This window comes from Pan troglodytes, chromosome 10, assembly GCF_028858775.2.
Source record: "Pan troglodytes isolate AG18354 chromosome 10, NHGRI_mPanTro3-v2.0_pri, whole genome shotgun sequence".
Taxonomy (NCBI): Eukaryota; Metazoa; Chordata; class Mammalia; order Primates; family Hominidae; genus Pan; species Pan troglodytes.
This window is the reverse complement of record NC_072408.2, coordinates 135,188,641-135,214,322: the sequence shown is the minus strand read 5'-3', so window position 1 is coordinate 135,214,322 and position 25,682 is coordinate 135,188,641. Positions and strand designations below refer to the sequence as shown.

General features: G+C 46.0%; 1 protein-coding gene and 1 pseudogene across 1 annotated transcript in view; both read right to left on the bottom strand.

The window, feature by feature from the left end:
- The window catches only part of TMEM132C (transmembrane protein 132C), a 439,931-nt gene that overhangs the window by 301,715 nt on the left and 112,534 nt on the right, over window positions 1-25,682 (bottom strand). The gene's annotated exons all lie outside the window — the stretch shown is intronic.
- Window positions 7,174-7,295, bottom strand: LOC112205179 (small nucleolar RNA U13; annotated as a pseudogene).

The window sequence follows — 25,682 nt, the reverse complement described above, 5'->3', positions numbered from 1 at the left end:
CAAAATGAGATTTTCTCTTAGATAGACTCAGAGTAATTCAAATAATTAAGCAGGAAATTCCCACTTTCTCATATGGTTGAACAGGCGATTTTGCACCATGTCCAGGAATCTCCAACAGCCAACCACAGAGATGCCCACATGAAAGACTCCTCGACGAACCTGTGCAGGGTCCATCTGCACCCTCACAGGCTGCAGCACCGTGTACGCTCCCTAAACTTACCTCTCATCTTGGGAAGCCCAGAGGTAGCAGATTAAGGAATCAGAGGTGGTTGCCAGCCTTTGCTGTGTTTTCTCCCGGAAACGTTATCTCCTGACTGCAAGGAAACAATTCCAGGGCTGCCATGGCATTGCGAGTTCTGACAAATGTCTTTCCTCTTACTCCAGTTCATCTGCTTGCACCAACATCTCCCAGAAAGATAGGATAATTGAGTCATTTTTATTGACCTGAAACAATACCCCTGGAAAAGTCCAATGCTGGTTTCCTACGGCCACGGGAGACAGCCTGGGGAGCAGTTGACAGCTGCACCTGCCTATCTGGCCTCCATGTGGACAGCACGTTCATTGCTGTCTCCCTTCCTGTTTATCCATTTTCTTTATCTGTACCTGCCTGTCAGTGTTGGGGATATTGTGTCCTCCACCGGTTGTTCATCGGAGAACTCTACCGCAAAGCTGCAGTCGGAAATTGAGTTTTTCAGATTCTGAGATAGTGGACACCGGAGATGGCCACGTCACTCAGTGCCCAGACAGGATAACACTGGGAGAACGAGCCTTTCCACTAACATGATGCACTGCTTTCATCGCAATGCTCACTTTCAGACGTGTGGACCAGGGATGGATTCTTTAGAGCTGATGTTCTCTGGGCTGGGACATAAAGGATGGTTAGGGCCTGAGGAGGTTGAATAGAATACGGCAAGGCCACGTCACTCAGTGCCCAGACAGGATAACACTGGGAGAATGAGCCTTCCCACTAACGTGATGCCCTGCCTTCATCGCAACGCTCACTTTCAGACATGTTGACCAGAGATAGATTCTTTACAGTTGATGTTTTCTAGGCTGGGACATAAAGGATGGGTAGGACCTGCGGAGACTGAATGGAATACAGCAAGAATTCTAGGATGAAGAACAACATAACCAAAAGACTGGGGAAGGAAAGCTCAGAATCCCAGCATGTGAGGAGTGGGAAGTCTATCCAGGCAGATGGGATGAAGCCAGGGGTTATTGTAAATGGGGTAGGCAGTGGATGCCCACAAATATACAAATATGCCCACAAATATAGTATTTTTACTAGGTCCTGCTTCCCTCTTGAATTGGATAAAAATAAAAATAACATACCCTGAAATAATCCACAGGCACAAGTGGAATTGTTTTAGGGTGTGCAAGGGGCTTTCAAGAACAGCATCTAAGTCAGGGTTAAGGGTGATTTTCTTGAGAAACACTTGGTGACGTCTGCAGACATTTTTTGGTTGTCACAACTGGGAGGGGGTTGTTTTTGACATCTAGTCGGTAGGAGCCAGGGATGGTTCTAAACATCTTACAATGCACAAGACAGTGCCCCCACCACAAATAATGATCCAGCCCACAATGTCAATAGCACTGAGGTTGACAAACCCTGATCTAACTTGATCCACATAGAAAGCCTGAGGTAGTTTGTCAGATATTACATACACAGGAAGAAACAGGGGAAGGACTTTAATCAAAGCCTTCTCCAGCCCAGAAAGAAGAAATGTATCACAGTGGTTAGGAGTTCGTGGAGTGACACGAAGCTCAACAATGAATCCTTGTCCCACAACGTCCTAGATGAGGACTTTTTTGTTTTGTTTTTGTCTTTTGGAAAATACCTTAAACTCTTGAGCCTCAGAATCCTCATGTCGATGATGGGAATCACATAAGACCGCCTCACTTAAAGCAATAAACTAAGCACTCAGCATGCTTAACAATTGGGAATTGTTGTTGCTGTTATCATAATCATTACCATTATTTCAAATATGTTCATCAGTTATAGTAACAAGCTTTTAAAACTACAGAAATGGTGGGGGTAAGGGTGATATCCATATGTGAAAAGAAAATTGGGTGATGTCTATGTGAGAAAGAAAAATCTGAAATTAAGGGAAGTGGGCTCTTTTCAGGACTTTGGAGGTGTCTCCTGCATCAGACATCTCTGGTTTACTCATATGATATCAGACACCTGCAAAACAGGATTTGCCTTTCTTCATATGCCTCAAGGAGAGCCCTGACTGGATTTTCCTTCCAAGTCACTGCAGCTTACTTGAAACACAAGCAAGCCTGAATATTTTTTCCTCTCTCCATTGGTGATTTATTAACATTCCCCAGACACAGAATGTCTCTCTCAGCTAAATATGGCTCATTGTTTCTTTTTTATTGAAACAAAAGGCACCTTGATAAATGGATTATTTGGTTTCAATGCCTCTTCTGAACAAACCCTGAATATCCTTTGCTGAAATTACATAGCGCGGTTTGCAATTTCGTAACCGTCAAACTCTCCTTTAAAAGAGCAGGTACTTATATTCCCCTCTGAGCCCCTGGGGGGATAGTTCCCCCCTTTTCTCTGGGAGCGCTCCATAATCACTCTCAGATGCTACTCAGTCAGACTCCTAGAAGTACAGCAAAGGAACTGTGCCTTTCAAAGACAAATGCTCTCAAATCTTCAGAATCTTGGACTTCATCAGCACAAGAAGGGTGCCCTACATAGGCACAGAGGGAAATATTTACCAGGCGAAGTTACAAGTCTAACATGGGCTGCTTTAACTGCATGGTGTCAGTGTTTCCGCAAGTTAAGCTCAGCCAATGGCTTGCGTGGTGGCCACGTGGCCGATTCCTCCACATCCTCCACCTGCCCTCCCCCGCTGACCACCCACAATGCGGCTTGGAACCGAGGTCCCTCGGCAGGTGGGTTCTGATTGGCTCAGGCTGGGGCTCTCCCAGGACAGGTGCTCCTCTAAGGGACGGTGTGTCAGTTTCCTATGCTGCTGGAACGGATTACTACAAACTTAGCCATTTAAAACAACACATATATATTTTTTCTTTTTATATAGTCCTGGAGGTCAGAACTCTAAAATCAAAGTGTCACTAGGGAAACAACACACACTGGGGCCTAACGGAGGGTGAAGGGTGGAAAGAGGGAGAGGATCAGGAAAAATTACTAATGGATACTGGGCTTAATACCTGGGTGATGAACTAATCTATAAAACAAACCCACATGACTCATGGTTACCTACGTAACAAACCTGCACATCCCTCACATATACCCATGAACTTAAAATAAAAGCTAAAACAAACAAAAAAACCCTGAAGTGTCAGTAGGGTTGTGTTCCTTCTGGAGGCTTCAGGGAAGAATCTGTTCCCTTTTCCATTTTCTGGAGGTCACCTGCAGTCCTCGGCTTGGAGTCTCTCTCTTCTAAGCCAATATCTCGGCAGCTTCTCTCGCCCCTGACTTCCTGTCTCCCTCTACAGGGACCCCTATGATGACATCAGGGCCACCTGGATGATCCAGGATAGTCCCCCCATCTCAAGAGCCTTACCTTAATCACATCTGCAAAGTTCCTTTCCCCACGCAGGTCACATATTTGCAGGCTCTGGCGATAGGGATGTAAACATCTTTGGGGAGGGTGGCATTTTTGATTATCACAATGACTAGAGGGAGGAACACCACTGGCATGTAGAGATCACAGCCAGTTCTGCTAGGTTTTCTGCACAGCACAAGACTGTTCTACAACCACAAAGAATTGCCCAGATTCTGCATGACGCTGTCCCACTGGACATTCACAGAAGTGAGGAACCCACTTACAATGATCCAAGCAAAGAGCCGATCTTAAACATCCACTAAATAATTGGGAGAAGGGCAATGATTCCACATACTGTATGTGTTCCAGAATTGCAACTACTGGGGTGGAGATCAGACTTTGATGAAACTTATCTAAAAAGTTGTTGATCCTTTCCGAAAATTACATCACCATGTCCAATCTGCATGTGAAATGCAACTTGCTCCAACATAGCTATACCAGTCTGCGTCTGTGGCTGACACACCCATGGTGACTCTAAATACAGGAGCAAGTATCTGACTACTTCATTCGGCCTTCTAGATATACTTGTTAAAATATTACTTGACTTTGAATTGTTTCTCCCGCCTATGACAGAGCACTATACTGATTTGTTTTTAATTATGTACATATGTAGGTTATCAAATCAGAGATTTCGTTTCATGGCTCATAAAGGTGAGGGTTGAGAATGATTGGTGTTAACCCAGGGGTTGGCAAACTTTTTCTTAAAGGACCATATAGTAAATGTCTTAGGTTTTTGCAGGCTAGAAGACAAAAATCAACATTATATATAGGTACTTACATAGTCTTTAAAAATGTAAATACCGTATTTAGCTTGCAGCCTGTACCAAAACAGGTGACGGGTTGGATTTGACCCATGGTCTGTAGTTTGCCATTCCCTGGTCTAAATCACACAGGGCAATTCCAAGCTCATTCCCATTACCTGGTTCAGTTATACATAGGCCTAAACCCGTGATTCTCAAACAGAGGCAGTTTTGCTCCCAAGGGTACATTTCACAATGTCTGGAGATTTTTTCTGTTGTCAAGAATGGGGCTGGGGGGCAGCCAGGTGCGGTGGCTTAAGCCTGTAATACCAGCACTTTGGGAGGCTAAGGTGGTGGATCCCTTGAGGTCAGGAGTTTGAGACCAGCCTGGCCAACATGGTGAAACCCCATCTCCACAAAAAAATGCAAAAATTAGCCAGGTATGGTGGTGCGCGCCTGTAACCCCAGCTACTCAGGAGGCTGAGTAAAGAGAATCGCTTGAACCCGGGAAGCAGAGGGTGCAATGAGCCGAGATTGTGCCAGTGCACTCCGGCCTGGGCAACAGAGCAAGACTCCATCCCCATCCTGCAAAAAAAAAAAAAAAACAAAAGAATGGGGTTGGGGGGCATCCTGTTAGCATCTAGCGGGCAGTCAGAGGCCAGGGATGCTGTTCAACATCCTACACTGTGCAGAACAGCCCGCCCACAGAATTATCCAGCCCCAGAGATCACTGTGCTGGGCTGGGAAAGCCCTGCCCCCGGCCAAACTGGGCCAAGGACGTATGAGGAGAAGTGTGTTAGGACTTCTGGGAAAGAAGGTCCCTCACTCTTAAGCAAACGCCTTTCACCCCAGGGGCCAATGAGTGAGCCAGTCTCCCCATAAACACTGTTATCCATCTGGAATCTATGCATGAGTGCCCAGAGACAAGCTCAGCCACGGGCGGGCACAGTGAGGGAAGGGGCTGTGCTTTTATCCCAGGGGTTGGCCCAGTGAGGGGCCCGGGAGAAGCTCGCCTGGATCTCACCTTGCCGCTGCCCTTCCAGCCATGTGAGCCAGTGGACTTCCTCAGTGCGCGAGGGTTTTCTCTCACTATCAGCCAAAAGCTTCTAAGAGGACACACCTTTCTTGATCCAAACTGTGGTAACTCTGCTTTGCAAGTCATATAAAGAAGGAGTCAGCATCCTATTATCTGTAAAGGCCCAGGCAGTAGATAGTTCAGCCTTCGTGGGCCAAATGGTCTCCGTTGCAACTTCTCAACCCTCCTGTGACCGCAGCCAGAGACAAATGTAAACAAATGACTCTTTCTCTGTTCTAATAAAACTTTACTTTTAAACACTAGAATTTGAATTTCACATGTTAAAAACACTGCCTCTCTATTAAACAACACTTTTCCAACTATCTAAAGACATAAAAACATAAAAAAAAATCTTAGTTTTCAGGCCACCACACAGAAACTGGTGGTGGGCTGTGTTTGACCCACAGGCCATAGTGTGCGAACCCCTGATAGAGAGGAAGTCTTTCCGAGTCATGTTTCATGCATAAGAGAACTTTCTTAGTGTTTCTTCAGTGCATTTTACAATCTGATTTATAGACCAGGTTTACCTCTTTGATTGAAAATGTAAACATGGTTTTTACTGTGCCTCCAAAACAGTTTGGAAATGGAAACCAAAAAGAAAAAAAAAAATCTGGAGGGATTTAGAGTTGTATAATACAAGCATTTACAGCAGAATTTAAATATCTGCATTTGCTGCTCACATAGCATATGGTTTGAGAATGTTTCGCTGTATCTATTCAAAGAGAGAGGCATCCATTTATCACAGATGGTGGTATTATTTATGATGGAAACTTACATTAACCCTGAGAGTCCCAATTATCTCAATTCACATAAATAAAAAGGACAGCATTCCTGTTCTTTATGATGGTCTTTTTCCTCAAAAATAAAGAGCTTATTTTTAATATAGTCCACATATTTTCTTTCCCACTAATTACAGATAATTTAAAAAAACTTGTATGTACCAAAGAGTCATTCGCATTTTTCCCCCACATGTGAGTTTCATCTGCTTGCTAGTTAGCATCTGTAGTTTTGTTTGGTTATAACAGCATTTAGAATGATTATATTAATGACAAGTCTTAGGGGACAAAGTAGAAAATGCTTTCCTGATGGTTGAGTAAACAAAAAGAGAAAAGAATGCACCAGAAGATAAAAGCAATTTTCTCTTTCATTTTAAAGCCTTTAACGTGTGAAAAGGACACTTAAACTGAGCTTTCCAAGAGGGAATGGGGAATTATAAGGGAGAATTCTGAAAAGTCAGTGGGGAAAAATATCCGTTAAGTGGAAGGTGAAATCTTTTATCCTTGTGACACCTGGATTATCAAGACAGGAGAGGAAAAGATGCGAGGAGGACAACAGTAAAACCATCCCTCAACGCCCTGTTGGTCCGGGTGCTGCATATCATATATCGACTTCTTTGCACTTTCAACATCCCTATGCGTGAAGTATTTTTATTACCCCTAATTTGCACATAAAGAGATTGAGGCCCAGAGAGATTAAGTAATTCAGCCAAGGTCACACAGCTAAGAATTCTGAAATCAGAATTTGAACTCAGGATCCCTGTGCCCACTTCTGTACTTTCAACATCCCTATGCGTGAAGTATTTTTATTGTCCCTAATTTTCACATAAAGAGATTGAGGCCCAGAGAGATTGAGTAATTCAGCCAAGGTCACACAGCTAAGAATTCTGAAATCAGAATTTGAACTCAGGATCCCTGTGCCCACTTCTGCGCTACCCTGTCTCAGAGCACAGGCTTTATGTTATGTATTTTTTAAAATTTTATTCATTTCTTATTTTTCACATCAGACGGGCAACGTGCCAACATCATAATAAGGTCGGAGGGAGACATGTCTCACACATGAGGGTGAAAACCTTATGAACTACAAAAGGTTCACGTTCACCCTTATGAACTACAAAAGGACCGAGGCTTTATTTCAAATCCGTAGCTCACTCCAGCTCCATTTTTCCCTACAGAGAGAGAGTGTCAGTCCTTGGTAGACACAAAGGTTGCAGAACTATCACTGGCTGATGTTCAGGTCAGTCTAGAGATGCTGAATGCCAGCTTGCACGTATGTACAGTTAGCATCGTGGAAAGAAAGGTCAGGAGATGGAGCCCCTGAATCCAGCAGTGCCTGAAGCTGGAGGCCCCTGTACTTTTCTCCTCCATGGCTTGAGCCAGCCTGAGATGCCTTCTTGTCATTCTTAACTGACTGATGCTCAGCATCCGCTCTGATGGATGAGGCCTCTGAGCTTATCGCGGTTCTTATTTAATATTGCACCGGCAAGACATCCATCTCGGTCTTAACGTTAATCGGGGGAAAAAAATCAACAGAGGGATAAGGAACGGTCTTCCCTCCATCAACATTAACTAAGAGGCTTGTCTGTACCCCATGCTGCCTTGCTTCTGTAGGGAGCACACAGACAATTAAACTGTGTTTATCAAACTCGTGGGAGGCTGAGCAGAGGGGAGGTGGCCAGTCGCAATAGGGAAGGGCTCAGAGGGGAAGAAGTCAGCATGGGCGTATGACATGACAGGTGAGGGCAGACTTGCACCCTAATCATTGTTTAGAAGCAGAAGGTGGCCATGTGAGGAGAGAAGCAAGAGGACTCCACGCTGCAGGAGTGCAAGGTTGGAACGCAGAAGAGAAGAAGAAGAGAAAAGCATTGGGACCCAGGCCTTGGAGGAGGCAATGTCCCAAGGGGAGGGGCGAGTGCAATCCACCTCCATGGGGACCAACTTGTTATTTCAAATTGCAAACCCACAGTAAGAGCAAAAAGCAGACCCACTTTTGCGCTGTTTTATGGTGGTTTGTAAGTTTCTCTATGGAATATAGACCCCCTCATATGACCTTTCACTGCTGCCTGCCTTGCTACACTGCTGCAGCTGGGTGCTGAAGGCCCCTGATGGTTGCAATTGTTCCAGAAAGATGCACCTTCCTTTGCAAACTCACAAACCACAAAAAAAGGCACTCACAAGGAAGACAGAATGGACCATGTTAGAAGACACATGGCGAAGCCCTAACCAGACCTTTCTCTCTCCCCTGTGGGACCAAAGCCTTCAGGTTAAGCAAACCCTATGGCCCCTGGGCACAGGTGGAGACACAGTATGCTGGAGGAAGGGGGAGAAACCACCTTCTACCCGTGGGGGAGTGGCAGAGAGATGTCCTGAGCCCAACTACTAGAAGGCTCCCCTACCCTGGGGCCAGTGAGGCTGTGGGGAGTAGCTGCCAGGGGTCACAGCTGCTGATGTATGGTGGGGGCACCTGATTGGAAGGCACTGAAGCCTCTGAGTGCCATCCGCTGACCTAAGATGCTCCCTGGTCAGTGGCTAACCTAGGGTCACTCTCACTCCTGGGCACAGGCAGACATGTCTAAGGTGTCCACTGCAGCTTTGCGCCTGATTGGAAATAATAGAAGAGGCTATCCACAGTAAACTGCCTGAACATAGCAAACCCCAGGAGAGAATGCAGTGAAGAAAGAAAGAGAAGAGATACAGAGGATAGGGCTCTGTGGAGAGGGCAGCTCCGGGCCAGCCCACCGGGCTCCAATCACAGCCTGGCCACTTCCTAGCTGTGATGGTGGGTGCTCACTTAGCCTGTCTGTGCCTCTGTTCCCATCTATAGAAGGAGCTTCTTAATAGCACACTCCTCTTGGGACCATTTTGAAGATTAAACAACTTACTAAATACAAAGTGCTCAGTCATGCCTGGCACATGACAGGTCCTCAAAAACATTACCTATTATTATTATTATTATTTTACTTTAAGTTCTGAGATACATGTGCAGAATGTGCAGGTTTGTTATATAGGGATACATGTGCCATGGTGGTTTGCTGCACCTATCAACCCGTCATCTACGTTTTAGGCCCCGCATGCACTAGGTATTTGTCTAATGCATGCGAGCATTTGTAATTCTCTCTCTTCCCCTGCCCCTCACCCCCGACAGGCCCCAGTGTGTGATGTTCCCCTCCCTGTGACCATGTGTTCTCATTGTTCAACTCCCACTTACAACTACCTATTTTTTTTTACTATTATTAGGAAGCAGTTGGAAAGGAGAACTACATGTACTAGCATAGAAAGATCTCCAAGATGTGTTATTGGGTAAAAACTAAGTTACAGAACAATGTCAATTATGTAAAAACAAATAACCACAAGTATTTGTAATAATTATGTTTTCTTTGTAGTTTTTACCCCCACAGAACTTCAGAGAAACACTACCCAGAGCTTATTCAACGGCTCCATGAACTCACTAAGGACCCCGCATCCATGTATCTTTCTGTACCACCAACTCTGCTAAAGGGCTTCATGCCTATGACCACGACAAAGCTGCTACCCATCCAGCCATTGCATCTGAGTTCCAGGAGAAACAAATTAAGGGGAAAATGTCTGTATTAGGTAAGTCTGTTTACTTAACCTTTTTTTTTATTGACTCCGGTAACTCAGTGAACATCAGTTTATATATTCTTCCCATCCTGGCTCATAATTGCACCACTACAAGGAGGTCTAGGCAGGAGATTGCAGTTGGTCCCCAACTTAGGATACTGCAACGTAGGATTTTTCTACTTTATGACGGTGTGAAAGTGATACCCGTTCAGTAGAAACTGTGCTTTGAATACTCATGCAACCATTTTGCTTTTCACTTTCAGAACAGCGTTCAACAAATTACATGAGATATTCAATACCTTATCAGAAAACAGGCTTTGTGTTCGATGATTTTGCCCAGGTGTAGGTTAATGTAAGTGTTCTGAACACGTTTAAGGTAGGCTAGGCTGAGCTGCGATGTTTCATAGGTTAGGTGTATTAAATGTATTTTCAAACTTAGAATATTTTCAATTTACAATGGATTTATCAGCACATAACCCCATCATAAGTAGAGAAGCATCTGTGGTTTTAACTGGGCACATTGCCACCTCCAACAAATTTAGTATTCTGTAAGTAAGGAGGGAGGCGAGAGTGGATATTATGTAGATAGTTACCATTATTACACAATTATCACATAAGGAACATATCATTTATGCTAAAACAATTATGTTAAAACAACTATATTGATATTAGTATTTATTTATAATAGTATAGTTTAATATTCTATTAAATTAATTTTAATATATTAAAATGAATGAACTATATATTTAATTAAATATGATTTAGTATTCTGTTATTACCATAAAATATTAATAAATTTAATATAATAATTATGTTACAATAACAAGAAACTGAAACACAACACTATGATTGTATATATGTCTATATGTGTGTTTGTGTGTAAATATGTACTCACACATATACATAAATGTTTAGAAAAAAATTATAAATAGTAAATCACACTTACAAAAGTGATTACCTAAGAGGAGTAGAAGGGAGATGAGATCCTTGGGATGGTCACATGTGTTTTAGCTTTACTAGATTTTTTTTTTTTTTTTTTTTTTGGAAAATAAGGGAGAGTGTACTCACACATTAGCTGTGCAATTAACATGCTGCTTTAAGAGAGTGTCCCTTGGCAACAGAGCTGCTATTACCCGATCTGGCTGGCTGAAAAGAGACCAGATACATATACTATCCCGTGTATGGCTCGTATGGTTTTCCGACAGGTGCACAACACACTTTAAAGGTAGAATTTCTTATTTTTTCCCTACTTGTTCTTTGCTATTCTTAAATATCTATCTTCAAAGAAGAGAAAAGGTGATGCACCTAACATGAATATACGAGCATCCAACATCTCTTAGTTTTCTTCTGTGACAAGAAGGAGTCACTAGATGTTGGGCTGAAGGAAAGGACTTTTTCCTTTGTGAGTACCCAGCAGTTCAGATGGGTTAACCCAAGTTGTGCTTGCTTTACATCTCTGGCAACCCCCTTTTTGTGCCTAGCCATGTTATTAAAAGTCCTTACAAAAGTTTGTTCCCTTTCCTGCCTGTAAAGAAACCCAGAGAGTACCCAGCAGAGGATGCTGTTGGCTTCCCAGGATCAGTTTTCTTCTTGTGTCTGGAATCCGTATGTTCTTGGGGAATGCCATATGGCTGTCTGATGTGGTTTGGCTGTGTCTCCACCCAAATTTCATCTTGAGTTTCCATATGTTGTGGGGGGGACCTGGCGGGAGATAATTGAAGCATGGGGGTAGGTCTTTCCTGTGCTGTTCTCATGGTAGTAAGTCTCATGAGATCTGATGGTTTTTCAAAGTGGAGTTTCCCTGCACAAGCTCTCTTCTTTTGTCTGCCGCCATGTAAGACACGCCTTTCACCTTCCCCCATGATTGTGAGGCCTCCCCAGCCTCATGGAACTGTGAGTGCCTTAAACTGCTTTCTTTTGTAAATTACCCAGTCTTGGGTGTGCCTTTATCAGCAGTGTGAAAATGGACTAATACATCGTCTTTAAAGAAGTGTATATCTCAGCCTCGCATGCACTTAAAGATGGCTGTGTACCAATATCCAGGCCGGGAGCTACAAAAGGGAGTTGTTGGGTGGAGCTTCAAGGATAGCACCTTAAAAGGAGCACAGCTGAGTCATCATCAGGTACCTTTGCCCATTCACCCTTTCTTTTTCGCCTGATTGCAATGCTGATCTGATGCTGGAGATGGAGCAGCCTTTTTGTGACCATGAGGCAAGAAGCTCATGCTGAGGATAACTGAATGGAATAACAGCAGGAACTGGGTCCCCCTTGGCATCTCGAAGCATCATGCCAGCCTACGCTGCCAAACACAAAACTCCTTTCCTTCAGCCCAGCATCTAGCAACCCCTTCCTGTCACAGAATAAAGGTAAGAGATGTTGGACGCACATATATTTATGTTAATATATGCCAAACACTGAAATCGGAATATAACCTCCTGCCAAACACTGTGCTATCAAAGACAAAATTGATTCTGCAGCAAAATAAACAAGGGCTGTTAATTCATGAGCTTGTGGTGGTGAAGCCTGTTGTCTGTCATTTCCTTTCAGCAAGGATTCAAGAGTTCTAGGAAGGAGAGTCTATTTTATAGAGTAAAAGAGGAAATCCTGAGACGTGTCTGATTGGCAAGTGTCCCATGAAGTTGGGAATTCTGAAAGTGGGGAGAGACTTTCCAATTGGTCTTCATGTACATTTGACGGCCCTGGATTAGCTGCAAGTGAGCAAGGGGGGCAATTTCAGGATATTTCAAAACAGGAAGATTGTTCAGTGTTATAGGTTGACTGTGGATCGTCATTTCCTAGAACAAGTGGGGGTCAATAAAGCACTATTTTAAAGCAATGATGCTTAGGACAAGTTGCATGCCATGATAGGCATCTCTCAGGACTTTTTGTTTTGCAAGCAAGAAAAATATCCTAACTTTGTTTGAACCACCCATTTTTAGGTTTCTGTAACTAGCAGATTCACACCGTTTGTGCACCTTGATACATCTGTGCCTCAGGTTAGAGACCATCATGCAGCTTTTAGCTAGAGAAACGTATCAATCAAGCTTCTCCAACCCACGGCCTGCAGGCCGCATGTGGCCCACGATGGCTTTGAATGCAGCCCAAGACAAATTTGTAAACATTTTAAAAACATTAAGACATGTTTTTGTGATTTTTTTTTTTTAGCTCATCAGCTATCATTAGTGTTAGTGTATTTTATGTGTGGCCCAAGACAATTCTTCTTCCAGTGTGGCCCAGGGAAGCCAAAAGATTGGATACCCCTGAAATAATATCCTTTTGTATAAGAAAGTCTGAATATCACCTGTTTGCCTGTCTTTGCTACCCCACCTCCTCCAGGAAGTCTTCTTTGATACCCTTGGCCAACACTGGCCCTTCCTTCTCCCTGTGTCTCCTCCCCATCCTTCACCTGGACTACACACTTTGCTCCTTCATGACGTTCTGGGGTCAGGCTCTCTCACACTCAAATCTTATTTGAGAAACTGGAATAGAAGCTCTTTCAAACCACACTGTGCTCCTCCATGACGTTCTGGGGTCAGGCTCTCTCACACTCAAATGTTATTTGAGAAACTGGAATATAAGCTCTTTCAAACCAGGCAGGCAGTTGAGAAGGAAGAATATGCTTTTGCATCAGGCATGATGAAGGTGCAGTGCCTCACTTGTAAACTCGGCTGCCTGGGCAAGTGGCTCCACCGGTTCAAGCCTTTCTTGATGAATGAAGTGGCAGTGACAACCCACCTCCCCCCAGGAGCTGCTGCAGAGGCTTATTGAAATCCCCACCAGGGTACCTCAAAGCACGGAGCTCCCTGTCTCCATAGAGAAAAGGGTCTGTGTTGCATCCACACATCTCTGAGAGAGAGACAGACAGACAGAGAGAGCAGAGGGTGGTGGAGACTCTGCAAATTCTAATTAGAGGTTCAGGTCATAGATATCAGTGGATAGTAGGTATTTTATGACAAGAGGCAAAATTGAGGATGCTATGTAAGTATTTATGTAACCATTTAAAATGAAACCATTAAAAAATATAAAGACTATTCTTAGTTTGAAGGCCATATAAAAGCAGACGGCAGGGGTTTGGCCCAAGGGTTCTAGTTTGCCAGACCCCTGATCTAAAGTCTGTGTGGGGACAAAATGCACAGGCTCTGAAGGTTTGTGAATCCTGTTTCTGCCACTTGGCATCTGTGTGACCTAAAGCAAGGAGGTTCATTCTTCGTGCCTTAGTTTTCCTATCTGTGGAATGGGGACAATGATACTAACAATACCTACCTCCTAAGGCTGGTTCATGACGGATAGTTCATAAGGATGAACTATGTCAATGCATATGAAACAACTAAAACAGAATCCAATATGCAGAAAGTGTTCGTTAAATGCTAACTAGGATTGTTCCCTCATCGTGTCTAGCACACAGACCGGGGCTACTTAATCTTTTGCTGGGCTCTGGGGTCCTCAGGGAAAGCTGATGGATATTGAAGGTACCTTTCCTGAGGGGAATACACGTGCCCACTTAACATACACGTGCAAAGGAGGGAGTCAGGGACGCCTCTTCCATCCCACCACAGTGAGCCTCTCACATGAGGTCTGCCCTCAACTCCTGCAAAGGATGCTGAGTAAGTTGTCGGAAAAATGATGAGAAAGGGTCTCCTGGCCTTCAGGCCACTCCTCCAAGGCCATCCTGCTGGCCAGCCGCCAGAGTGGAGTTAGGATTTAAGTGTTAGCACCAATCCTACCGTAGTGGTTCTCAAACCGTGGCATACTATACGGCCACCACTTGGAGGGAGGGTGACTGCAGGAGCCCCTCCATTAGAGTGGCTTGAGAATTTGCATTTCCAAAGAACTTCTCAGGGAAGTTCTGATGTTGCTGGCCCAGGAACCCCACTTTGAGAACCGCAGCGCTAAGGCATCAGCCTCCACTCACTGGAAGCTGATAAAATGCACCAAGAGGACAGCACACAACTCTTCAAATTACAGCTTCAACATAAAAGCCTGGGAAGCTAGAAGATGATCTGATTCTAAAAGCAACCCTGTATCTGCCTGTGTCTAAAAGCAACCCTGTATCTTCTCTCCACGGCCACCACTCAGTCCAGGCCACCTGTGCAGATCACCTGGACAGCGCCACAGCCTTTTCTTGGGCTCCCGGCTTCGCTCTTCCCAGGCTGTGACCCATTTCCCCATTCAGCACAGAGGGATCTTTACACATCAGAAATCAGATTCTGTCCCTGTCTGAACTAAAACCCTGTAGACAGAATAATGTCCCCTCTCCTAGAGAGGGCCTCATCCTAATCCGTGGAGCTTGTGCATAGGTAAGGTTGCAGGGAGAGGGAGGCGGACGTGCAGCTACAGGTGGAGGCAGGTGGCCAGTCGGCTGACAGTAAGCCAGGAGGATCATCCAGAGTGATTGGGTGCTCCCCATGTAACCTGGGGTTCTTAGAGGTGGAGGAGGGAGGTGGCAGAGGAGGCTGCAGGGATGCGAAGTGAGCAGGACCCACCCACAGCTGCCAGCTCTGCAGAAGAGGGAAGGGGCCAGGAGCCAAGGTACATGGGCACCTCTAGAAGCTGGAAAAAGCAGGGAAACGCATTTGCCTCCAGAGCTGCCAGGAGGAACACAGCCCTGCCAGCACCTTGCTTTCTGCCTGCTGAGGCCCATGGTGGGCTTCTGGCCTCCAGAACTATAAGGTAATCAATTCTTAATATTTTTAAGCCAAGAAAGTTGTGGCGCTCCATTACAGTAGCCCAGAAAACGAATAACCTGCTGGGTGTGGTGGCTCACACCTGTAATCCCAGCGCTTTGGGAGGCTGGAGTGGGAGGATCACTTGAGCCCATGCATTTGAGATCAGCCTGGGCAAAACAGCAAGACCCCATCTCCGTGAAAAAATTAGCTTGGCATGGTGGGGCATGCCAGTAGCCCAGATACTCAGGAGACTGGGGTGGGAAGATCGCTTGAGCCCAGGAATTCAATGCTGTAGTGAGCTACGATTGCACCACTGCACGTCAGCATGGGTGACAGAACAAGACCTTGCCACACACAAAACACAATGAAACAATACAAAACAGAAAAGAAAACTTAACCCTTCAGCAGCTTCTCTTTGAATAAAATCTAAGCTTCTTAATGTGGTGAGGGCTGGGCCTTAATTGGCCTGTGTCTACCTGGATTCATCCAATGCCCCTACTCAGTGTGCACCTGCCTTTGGCCACATACACCAGCATGGAATGTTTACGCCAACTCAGAGGCACAGGGCTGGCCATGCCCTCTTCTTGGATGCTCTTCCCCAAATCCTCATGGAGCCTTTCCATGATGCAAGTGCTCCCTCCATGATCAACACATTGGCTGAGCACCTACTATGTGCCAGGCTCTGGTCTGGGTGGCTGTGAATAAAGCAGAGTTCCTGCAAGCATGATACCTATGTTCCGGTGGGAGAAAACAGAATGCAGGCATGCGGTGTTGCGTGGTGTTGAGCTCTCTGGAGAAAGATGATGTGCCCTGGCAGAAGCCTACTTCCTGACTGTCCCAGCGGAAGCAGCTCTCACCCCATCCCTATCTGTCCCCATCTGTCCCCATCCACCTCCACTGCACTGTCTTCATGGCTCTTCCTGCTATCTCCAAAATGATCTTTGTTTTTTGCTGTTTTCTTTGCTTAGTGTCTCTCTTTTCCTACTAGACTGGGCAGCCCAGGAAAGAGGGACTTTATCGTGTTTGTCCCCAGTGCCCAGATCAGTATCTGGAATTTGGGCATGCTTACTAAGTATGGAATGAATGAATGAATGAATGAATGAATGAAGTAGGAACAAAGTAAAGGAGTTAGCACCGCTTGGAGCTCAGGCTGCCAACCCCCTGGGTACCCCGGACTCATTTCTGCATCTCGCCAGTGTCTATGGTCTTTGTCTCTCCCAGGGGGATTCTTGCAGGGTGTGAAGGTAGCCACAGAGTCTGGCAAAATACAAACTGTCACGGTCTTCTGTTGCCCGCACAGACTTCTTTTGGAGCAGCCTCCTGTGAATTCAGTATCTGGTATGTGTTTAGCCAGCTGCCACTGTTTTCCTCAAGCTACGTGTGAAACCAACACTCTGTTAAGAAGTGGAAACAAGATCCTCCCCGTTATTGCATCAAAACTAGGGCAACCGAAATAAACAACACAAAATCAGCGCCCGGAAGTGGAGGGAAGGAGTGAAGCCAGCCGGCGTCAGCTGCACAGAGCACACGGCCCAAGCCTCCTTGGAGGATGACTGTACCTCTTTGGGGTGGCCCCCACAGCAAGGTGATGGCAGGGCCTGCAGGGCCCTCTCTCACCCGGAGCACATGCTCCTAGCCCAGTGCTGGTCCAAGCTGGTCAGAGGCTGCGGAGCTCAGACTCAGCGACACCTTCTCCAGGGAAGCAGTCTCAAACTCTAGGCCCAGGGGGCCTCACTGGCCCTCGGACAGTTTATTGCACACACAGCAGTTAAAAGAATGACAGAGAGGGAGGGAGAGAGGGAAGAGAGAAGAGCCAAGGGGAAGAAGAGAGGGAGGGAAGATGCCACTTCTTTAAAATTAGAGACAGCACATAAAAACTGAGATTCTTAGTTTCTTTAGAAAAGTTAAGATTTGGGGCAATAGCAGGCTGGATTCGCTGCCTGGCAGCCATCGGCTGGAGTCAGGGAGGGGCCGTCCCTTGGGTCTTCAGATCACCAGAGTCCCCACCTGGCCACCCTGGCATTCCAGCCCTGCCTGGCCCTGTATTCTCTGGGTTGGCCACGCCAGCCCAAGAAAAGCCTCTTCCTCTCTCCACACTGACACCACGGATCCCAGAAGAGGAAGCCACTGGCCCAGACGCTTTTCCTGGGCTCGGGCTCTTGGAAGTGGTGGGATCCCCTGGGTGAAATAGAAGCCCTGGCCTCTTGGGACTAAGTCAGACCCATACAGGAACCTGCCGGCCAAGGAGCCAGTGGACATTTCTAAGCTCTGCCACCAGAGGGCGGGGAAGGGCACAGGTGACGGCCGGGCATGGCTGCCCAGGAGCAAGCTGGGTCTGGGGTTCCTGGAGCCAGGCAGGGCGACTCCCGCCTGCACGGGCAGCTGGCCTGCACAAACACCCGCGTCTCCACACACAAAAATCGCCTCCGTGATTTTTGTTTTTTTTTTTAGACACATTCTCACTCTGTTGCCCAGGCTGGAGTGCAATGGTGTGATCTCTGCACTGCAACCTCTGCCTCCTGGGTTCAAGCGATTCTCCTGCCTCAGCCTCCAAAGTAGCTGAGATTACAGGCCCCCACCACCATGCCCAGCTAATTTTTGTATTTTTAGCAGAGACGGGGGGTTTCATCGTGTCAGCCAGGCTGGTCTTGAACTCCTGACCCCATGATCCACCCGCCTCGGCCTCCCAAAGTGCTGGGATTATAGGTGTGAGCCACCGTGCCCAGCTGATTTTTGTTTTTCATCATAATGAATTGAGAACAATTTGGTTCCTTAGAATTGCCGGAGGAGTCTACAATGGAACTCAGTTACTCAAAGCCTTGCAGGGCAAAGCACTGGGTGTGTGGTTCCCTCCCAGGCACAGGTTTCCCAGCCTGGTGCTCCAGGTGGACAACCAACCAGAGGCATCCACACCTCCTGGTGCAGAAGCCCCAGATCTGGGGCAACCTCCATGCCAGCATCCCTGCTAGAGGTAAGGCTCAGCTCAGGACAGCATGCACACATGCTTACTTGTCCTGCGGGTTCCCGAATTGGGGCTTTGCTGAGAGCTTTGCACAGCACAACCCACTGCATTCCCATTCCCAGTTTTTAGTTTCTTTTTTTTTTTTTTTTTTTTTCTGAGGCAGAGTCTTGCTCTGTTACCCAGGCTGCAGTACAGTGGTACATTCACGGCTCATTGCAGCCTCGAACTCCTAGGCTCAAGCAATCCTTCTGCTTTAGCTTCCCAAGTAGCAGGGACCACAGGTGTGCATCAACCATGTCTGGTTAATTTTTTAATGTATTTTTATTTTTTGTAGAGATGTGGGTCTCACTACGTTGCCCGGGTTGGTCTCAAACTCCTGGCTTCAAGGGATTCTCCCGCCTCAGCCTCCCAAGGTACTGGGATCACAGGTGTGAGCCACCACACTGTTCCCATTTCCAGTTTTATCAATCACATCTTCATTCACTCAACAAATACTGAGCATCTACTACGCATCAGGACCTGATCTAGCAGAGCGAATGTAAAGCAAATGTGTCCCCTTTCTCTGCCTCAATGTCCTCATCTAAAAGATGGGAGATAAGAATGAAACCTACTTCACAGTGTTACCAAGAAGATGGGAGGACTTAACGCCTGTCACACATGTAGAACAATCCCAGCCCAGAGTGGGTACTGCCACGAGATCCCTGCTGTGGCATTTCTATTTTTATTTCTCTTATTTCCTCACTTATCTCCTTATCCAGCCTTCTTGCCCCTGAGTTAATTCTCCACAACCATGAGACCAGGCAGGGTCTGGGTTTGTGGAAGGAGGGATGAGGATTTGGGGAAGCCCAACGGAAAGGGAAAATGTGGAGGGAAGTTTCTGCAGGGACAGCCACCTCTGTACCTGTGCCCCTGGAGGGGGAAAATCAGGGTGTCTCCCCTGTGGTTCAAAGGCAAGCGTTGGCCCTTCCATCAGTCTAGGAAATAGAGGGTTAAATGTTGGCGAAAGAGAGAAACGGTGCCACTTTCAGAGGCCCACCTCTCAGGTCTGCTGGATGGGTCATAAATGAACATTCTGAGAGGGGTACGTGGGCAGGAGCAAATGAATAAAAGGCCACCTCTGATGAAAACACATCTGGCTAAGGAGTGGCTTTCAGAGTTCTGATGGGGAGGCACTTTCTGCCCATAAAATTCTGAATAACACACAGCCACATTATGCGTGTCTTCTAGGTCTAAGTGTGAGGGGGTCCTACCAGCAACCCCTTTGAGCCAGCGAGGACCAAATACTTCGTGAGGGGCTGTTCCAGGGGCCATAGCCCAGCTCTCTGTGGGAGCACTGTGCTCAAGAGGTAGCCTTCACCCCAAGTTCAGAGTAGGCAGCTGGCTTGGGAGATACAAGCCCTGTCCACCAGCAACTCATGGAGCAGACAGCACCCACGTCACTGGTGTATGACTCTCACTTGTGGCTGCGGCAAATCAGAGCCGCAGATCAAATGTCCTTCCCTAGTTATTTTTGATGGGTTGTGTTTTATGCAACAGAGGTTCAGTTAAGGACTTATGCCCAAATTGAATTTCTGACATTTCCTCTTTAACTTTTTAACTTCAGAGATGGTTTCTCATTTCCTTACTCCCTGTTCTCCTCCAACGACTTAAAGGATGCTAAAATGAATCTTTAACGTATCCTGTATAAAGCAGAGTCATGATTTTATACATACTGCAGACAAAGCCCACGGGCTCGGGTCTCTTATAGCGGCCCTCACATCAATTGAAAACGGAAACATTTTAGGGGCAAAAGGAAATGTGATCATCATGTGCCGTGGATCAGGCTCTGTGCGAGGACTTGACGTTTATGTCTCGAATCTTTGCTATGATCCTATCGGGCTCTGTGCGAGGACTCGGCATTTATGTCTCTAATATTTGCAATGATCCTATGAAGCGGGTCTCCTTGCCTCCATTCCACAGATGGGAAAAGGGAGGCTGAGACCATAACCAAGTCTCCAGTCACACAGGATTTCAACACAGACCCATGTAAATTCCAAAGCCGAGCTCTTCTCATCACGCTGTTGCCATCCGAATCTGCAAAGGGGTATGACATCCCATAAAGTTCTCGAATATTTTGAGACAAAGGGACGAACACCAAGACAGGAGGCTGGACTTTGACAGATGTGAATGTGAAGATCACAGGTGGCCGTGAAGGCTTTAGGAGCCCGGAGAGGACCATGTCCTGCGTGGCAGAGGCCTTTGCAGGGACTCTATTTACATGGCATTCGGCATGAGGTCATTATGTCTCAGTGTGCGCATCTTTGAAGGGAGGGTTGGTGGATACTACTTGAAAGTAGAAGGTAAAGTCCCCTCACTAAGCCAGCCCTTAGTGCCCCACTGTGGGAGGTGGATTTGGAGGGGACAGAATATTCACTTACTGCATGAGGCCTGATGAAGTGGAACAAAAAGTTTCTAGAAATTCATGTAAAAATCAGAACTGAACAAGACTGATCCAACCCTCTGACTTCCAGAAGCTTTAGTGGAGCCTAGGAATGGAGTCCCCAACACAGTGGCCTCACCAAAGGCCATAAAAGAGCCATCCGACCCACCATCACGGGCTTGCTTTGCTTTGAATCCTGGAAACTTTGCTGCCAGACCTTGAACATGAAAACAAAGATCCCTCCCCTAAATGGGGTTCTTAAAACCTCTTGACCCTTCTTCATTTGATAGAAACCAAATGGTACAACCCTGCCTGCCGTTGTCATCAAGGCTGGGGATGGCACAACTGCTGGAGGAGCCACCCCTCCAGAGCCCCTGCCCTGGGAGCTCCTACAACCCACGGTTTCTTCTGCAGGGAGGGTGCACCCCCAGATCTTTTCCCATCCTGTGGCCCATGCTCACCACCTCCCAAACCAGTGACTTATTTGATCCACTTTACTCTCTAAATTGTCTCCTTTGTCTTTCAAGAAGGAGAAGGTCAGACTTCAGCTCCTCTAATGATTGACGACGGGCTGCCCACCTGACTCTTCCCTTGTCCCCTTTTCTGGAACCTGACCACCTCTTTTTGTTTTGTAGGATGTGTTTGTTTGTTTGTTTGGGTTTCTTTGGTGGTAGTGGAGCTGTTTGTTTTTGTTTTGTTTTTAAACTCTGCAGCTTAGCTAAAACCCACCCTTTGGTATTAGCCATAGGGCCACAGTAGGCCAGCTAAACAGATGCAGTTCTCTTAACAGTTTAAAAAGCGTCGTTATGTAGATAATCCATAACTATCCTGATATGGAAGGACTGCTCAGTAAGAGAGTGGCTACACTACGAGGATTCCTGGAAGCAGAGCAGAACTTTGCAAGCCGTTAAGAAAGCAAAATGGCTTAGCCTTTTCCCTCCCTGGGCTGCTGATTCCTTACTGCATTAATGGTGTCTTTATGGGAAAGTACTCGCCTGGAAAAACTCATTCAAGCAAGCTCCAGAAACACCGATGGTCCCCTGCCCTGCAAAGACAAGGACTGGGGAAGGGGAAATAGAAACCCCCTGGAGGTGGAGAGAGAAATTCCGTTTGAACTTCGGAATGATAAGATGATTAGGAGAACAGGGGGGCTTTGTGTCATTAATCTGACCTGCTTTATCTTGCCCTGAATCCCGGGACACCCAGGGATTCCCAGTCGGATGCCAGAGCCTGAGCACCATGGGAAACGGCTCAAGCATCCGTCCCTGAGGACGGGTTGACTCAGCACGGCTGTGAGCTCCTTAGCACCCGGAGCGTGTTTCCACGTGAAGTTGATTTCACTGCTTGTGGAAGTGAACTGGCCAACGGGCGGTTGGCCATTGCGAAAGCTGAAAATGCACCCACCCCTTGCCCACTTCTAAGTTCCTGCCCTAGAGGAATACACAGACATGCACATATATACACAGAGCACAAATACACAGACATGTGTATATGCTCATACACACATGTACACAGGGGTGCACATGTGCACACACTGACACACATGCACAGGTGCACACACATACAGGCACACACCTAAACAACTGCATACACACACATATATACACATGTACACACAGATGCACATGCATACAGACTCATACATATACATACAGATGCTCACATGCACACACACAGACATTCATACACACAGATACACAGACGCAGACACTCACAGATACATACAGACACAGAGACAGACCTGTAAACACACACATACATACACACACACCCATATACACAGATTCACACACACAAATATGCACACACAGATACATATATGGTACACACAGCACAAACACACACATGCTCAGATACACATACATACTCAGATATACATACCACATAACACTCAGAAACATATACCAAGAGGATCACTCTTTTATGTGTTTTAGCAGAAAATTAGAATATCTGTTCTTCTGTCAATAGGAGAAAGGTTAAAACATGTATTTATTTATGTAAAAGAATACCACAGAGAGTTGAAAGGAAGACTCTAGAAACAAGAATGGTGACATTCTTATTACTGAATCATTATTATTAAAGCTGGAGGTTGGGTGCATAGGAATAGGATCCTCTCTTTTTGTAGATGTTTGAAAATTTCCCATCATAAAAAAACAATAAAAAGAACGACCTAGAGCTGTGCTACCATCCAACACTGAGCCATCAGCCACATGTGGTTATTGATATTAAAATTAACTAAAATTAAAAATTCAGTTCTTTGGTCACACTCGCCATGGTTCAAGTGCTCAGGGGACATTCCCATTATTGCAGAAGTTCTATCAGTCAGCGCTATCTCGATCTTTGATGTCTGGGATCTTTAAAATACCTTGTGTTTTTATCACAAAGGAAATAATATTCCTACAATGGCAGTCTGTGCAGTACGTCAGTATGATAGCATTTATATGACTTTTTAAAACTCAGGGAAAAAATGCATTTTTCTGTGAGCACAAAGCTGTATGTACACAATACGTGAAGGGTCTGGGAGCTCGTGCCAAGCTCAGAACAATGGCTTCTTTCGCCTAAGGAGAGACTGAAATATTACAGAGCGGCAGTGGGTGGCTGAGCCATGGGGAATCAGCTTCGCCATTAAAGTATGAATGTATTATTTGTGTACCTAAAAAAAAAAAAAAGGGAATAACAAAAACAAAAATGGACATCCCCGGGGGAGGAGAGTTGCGAAGGGTGTTCAACGGGACAAAGAGAAGGAGGTGAGAGGGCAGAGTGTATCCGAGACGGTTTCCCCTTTGCGGGGTTGTCTTCCTCTTAAAGCAAACCCCCCTTTTCCTCTTAAGAGGTTGCTAGACTGCCCACCGCTTTTCATTGCTGACAAAAAGCAAGGGAAGCTTCCGAGAAGTGCTTCTCTTTGAGCCACTGAAGTTTGTGTCTTGCCACTGGCACTCTTTCAAGCCGCCAGATGCCGTCCCCCTCAAAGCTGCTCTTTGTGGAGGGTATTAAACCCCGGCCAGCCTCCCAGCTGGGACAGCTCCTTCTACTCTGCTGCAGCCCAGTGACTGTGCCTTCCGATGGCATCTTCAGAGCAGCGATTCCCGCAGGAGACCCTAGGAGCCACTCCCTAGGAAGGACTGAGCAGGCTTCCTCTCTCACGCCCATAGGTTTGCTGGTCGGTTATATTATTATTAAGCCCTTTCAAAAGAGCAGCCACAACTAGCTAAACTGAGTCCTCTGTAAACACTCAGATTCGATTCTAGAAAGCCGCTTCTCCCTGAAGACCGGCTCCCAGGGTTGCCACGTGTGTTCGGCATGGACAACTTTAGTTTCCCAGGAGAGGCTGTGGGAAATGAATGGGACAAGCTTCACTCTTCTACTCTGCTCCACCAGATGGATTCACAGTCAAGCCCCAACATTTGCGGGATTCTGTATTTGCAAATCCACCTACTAGCTAAAGTCCATCAGTGCCCCTGGTACTTTCACGGGCATTCCCCCAATAAGGCGGTGCAGAGACAATTTTGAGTGGCTCAAAGCACGTTCCTACCTGCGGTCAAATATGCCCACGTTGTACTGTCCTGCTTCAGCCACGATACCACATATAAGCAAGTGGCCTTTCTGCGGTCCTTGTAATTTCATGGTTTTGGTCTTCTGTGCTTTCTTTTGGCGATTCTGCTGTTTCAAACATCCCCTAAGTGTAGGAATAAAGCACTGTCTAGTGTTCCTAAGTGCAAGAAGGCGGCACTGTGCTTTACAGAGACAACACCTGCATTCAATCAGCTTCCTTCAGGCATGAGTTATGGTGCAGTTGGCCATGAGTTCAATGTGAATGAGTCAACAATATGTATCTAATCAGGTGTCTTTAGACAGAAAAATGCATATAATCAGGTTATGCATTAATCCATTGATGAATATGTTATGACCAGAGGCTTGTAGGGACCTAGCTCTGTATTTCCCTTAAAACACTTTTTTTTTTAAGAGATGAGGTCTTGCTGTGTTGCCCAGGCAGTTTTGCAAGTCCTAGGCTCAAAGCCATCCTCTTGCCTCAGCCTCCCAAAATACCAGGATCACAGGTGTGAGCCACCATGCCTGGCTTATATTTCCTTTAGAGCAATGATTCAGTATTTGCTAATTTAGTGTTTATGGAGACTTTATAGAAGATACCTACCGTGAATAATGAAAATGGATTGTACTTCCCTCCAATTTCTCTGTCTTAGAAAAGATGGGATGCTCAAATAATACATCTTGCTCCTTTATTATTTAACATCCTGTTGCATATTTCTTGCTGTGACTCAGTGGCATCCAAGGCATTACAGGTCTGGTACAGAAGAAGTAATTCAGGAAATGGGAGGTGGAAGGGCAGGCACTGGCATTTACACAAGATCTCCTACTACATGGATTCTCTGATTTATTACTCACAAACATCTGGCCACATGCCCTAGGGCATCTCCAACATTATTCATTCCTTCAACACACAGCTCTTGCTCACCTACTATGAGCCTGAGCCAGAACAATAGACAGAATAGACAAACCGTCTTTCAGAAGCTTCCTTTCTGTGTAGTAAAATAAGGACAGGAGTGCATGTTGTTTTAATACGGTGATCAGAGAAGATCTTTCAGAGAAGATCTTACAGAGAAGATGACTTGTGAGCAGAAGCTTTGAGGAAAGGAGATTTTACAGATAAGGAAACTGAGGCATGGAGAGATTAAGCTCTTGCTGAAAGTTCTTTGGCTCTTCAATGGCAGAACTGTGACAAGTGCTTGATTGGCTGGTGTCTCTATCTCCACCCACACTCACAGACTAACCCCAGCTCATAGCACAGGGTGAGGTCTTAGCAAACTATTACTGAACAGAACTCTGTACTCTGACCACAGAAGAGTATGTTTCTCCTCTTGG